Raw genomic sequence first — 2900 nt, 5'->3', positions numbered from 1 at the left:
TTGGATAGCATTCAAGTTGATGGTCCTCTGATTAAAAATGGATAATTAATTCAAATTAGACGCCAAACAGTATTGATTTTTTTGACTAATCTGTGGTCAACAAGAAAGTTTAAAAATGGCTTAGAATGTGTTCCTAACCACCAGTTTTATAAATGGCTTTGTACAGTGGTTTGTGATTACTTTATTTTACATGGGATAATATTTTCTACTACTATAAGTTTTGGCAAAAGAAGAAAACTAAAAATTTACTACTGTAGAGGAATATGATAGAAATAGAAGACAGTTTTATGTTTGTCAAATCTCTGATTAGTACCCATATTCAAGATTTAAAGTCATATTTCTTACTATGTTAAACAGATAGGGAAAACATAAAACACCATATGATAAGGCAACTATTCATGACTTTTTAAAATGTACTTATTATGTGATGAAATTTACTTTATTAGCTAATGTTTTGGTTTGAAATATGGGAGGCTGATCTAGTTAACAAATTTTCGAAGGCACCTACTGAAAAGCACAAATGGAGGGGGGTACTATTTCTACACTTTAATGAATGGTTGAATCTGTTTGGCATTAGTGCAGAGTAAATAAATCAACTCTATTGTAACTTGCTCCCTACACTTGAAAAACCTGTAACTTCACTAAATATCATCTACTTGTAAAGTGTTATTTTGGCAAATGTGATTTTAAAAAGTTTATTTGAAAAGGAATATACTTTCAGGAGATTCAATGTAGGTTATCATTTGTTTGAGAATGACAACATTTTTATACTACAGAACCAAGTTTTACTGAAGTACCAGTGTTTTGAAGCACTAAGGATCTTCTCAATTAATGATTTTCTGAATTATATTTGACCTCTATATCAAGTATTCCTAGCATTGGTAGACAATTATGAATCTATCGTTCCAGGAACTATTTTTTGGCCTGATGATGTTGGACTGAAATCATTTATTAATCATTAGGAGAGGGGTATTACAAATAATCTTGTAACATTTGTGGTCTTGTTCACTCATATGGGATGGTCATCTGAAAATTGAAAGTTTGAAATACTGTACTTTCACATTTTGTGATTTCATCTTGCATTTTAGGTTGCCTTGCATTTCCCAATTGCTTACTGCTAATTCCTGCATTTCAAGGAATTGGGGCCCTGAAATATAGGAAATGAGAAATTGAGATGGGTCTTCAATTACTTTCTGCTCGCATGTTGCCTGGGCCTAGGTGAGAACTCTTGCCCTAGTTATCTGATGATGCGGATAACTGGGACCTGGGATCCTAGGACCCGTGGATCCTGTAGAACAATAATAGCTTTTATACATCATATCAATAAATTTTGAGCATAATCAGTAGGAATGCTTCAGAAATATGGAGAAAAACAGTTTAGGACAAGCGAGTTAAAACAATAAACATCAGCAGAGTAAAATCCCTTATAGATTAGAGGAAAACAACATTGGATTTTTTTTTACCATGTGAATTCAGAAACCAAGAACACTTAGAATGTATCTCAAGTTTATAACGAAAACATTGCATTGATACTTTTTAGATTCTAATATATTTCTAATCCTGATTATATTCCAATCTATTTATAGGAATAAATATCAATTAATTTGTCAAATTATCAATTAATTCTAATAAAATTCACTGTTTGAAATATAAAATCAGCACATATAAATATAAAATATATAATTATATATAATATATGAAAATGTTTTGCATTGTTCTGTTGTGGTTATGGTATCAAAGGCAACTGTTTGAAACTATTATTCCATTACCTCTACCTCAGTGTTTGGTAGAATTAGAACTAAAGCATTACCATTTGGAGATGTACAGCCTAGAGACAAGAGGGAACACTGTGATTAAAACATTACCAAATTAAGGCCTAATAACGAGGAGAAACATATGGACTTCTCCTGGCCCTATGGAATATATTTGGTGATAGAAAATCAGTGGTGTAAGTTCCTGCCTGGTTGGATGGTAGACAGGCCAGGACATTAGGGAATCATGCATATGAACAATTTTTTCACCTTCTTGGCTTTAGCTACTTTTGAAATAGTAGGGTGTAATAAACAATTATATTTTGAAAAAATACCTTCTAGTCTGAACATTTCTGTTTGAACTGTTCGTCTCTCTATGATCCCTTGTAACTAAGATTAGTTTTGCTCCAATAAGACAATCTATGCTATCAGGGTAAGATATTCTGGTTGGTCTGTTCCTACATGGAGCAAGGGTAAAGGGTCAGGGAGACATTTGTGCCAGTAAGCCCTCATTTGGGAAATTTTATGCTGCCGAAGTTTAGAAGTAGCTCTTAAGTAAGGCTTACTTTGAATCCATTAGCGCCACAAAGCTAAATCAGTTGATAAATAAGTATTTAAAAAGCCATCACCTTTGGACCTAGCTATAAAGGCTTCAATGTGTGATCAAATTTCAAATGAAAAAGACTTAAAATAATCATTGACAAAAATTGCAAATGTGAGCAACCGAACAAATAATATGTTTTTTCCACCATACACAGAATTTTACAGAAATCAATTCATAGAAATTTTGGGAACAATAAGGTTTCCTTGTCACAAATAGGCAACCAAGGATATATGCCTGTCTTAAGATCGCATCATTAACTACTTAAATTTACAGGATACTACATGTTTCAGCAGCACATCTACCCGAATTACAATACAGAGTTTTACATGGTTCTTGTAGAAGGATGATATGAAAATTTGTGAAGTATTCCATATTTTTCATTCTTCAGATGCAAGAAATTAAAAAGTAATTAAAAATTGATTACAAATGTACAAGTGTAATAATACATGTAATTAATAGAAATAAAAGGCCTTTACATAGCATAACATTTATAAAACTTTTGAAATATGATAACATTGTCATTTTATCCCAAAGAAATAAAATTC

Source organism: Dipodomys merriami, unplaced genomic scaffold (assembly GCF_024711535.1).
Source record: "Dipodomys merriami isolate MVZ:Mamm:240054 unplaced genomic scaffold, mDipMer1.0.p SCAF_942, whole genome shotgun sequence".
NCBI classification, from domain to species: domain Eukaryota; kingdom Metazoa; phylum Chordata; class Mammalia; order Rodentia; family Heteromyidae; genus Dipodomys; species Dipodomys merriami.
This window is presented reverse-complemented; position numbering follows the sequence as displayed.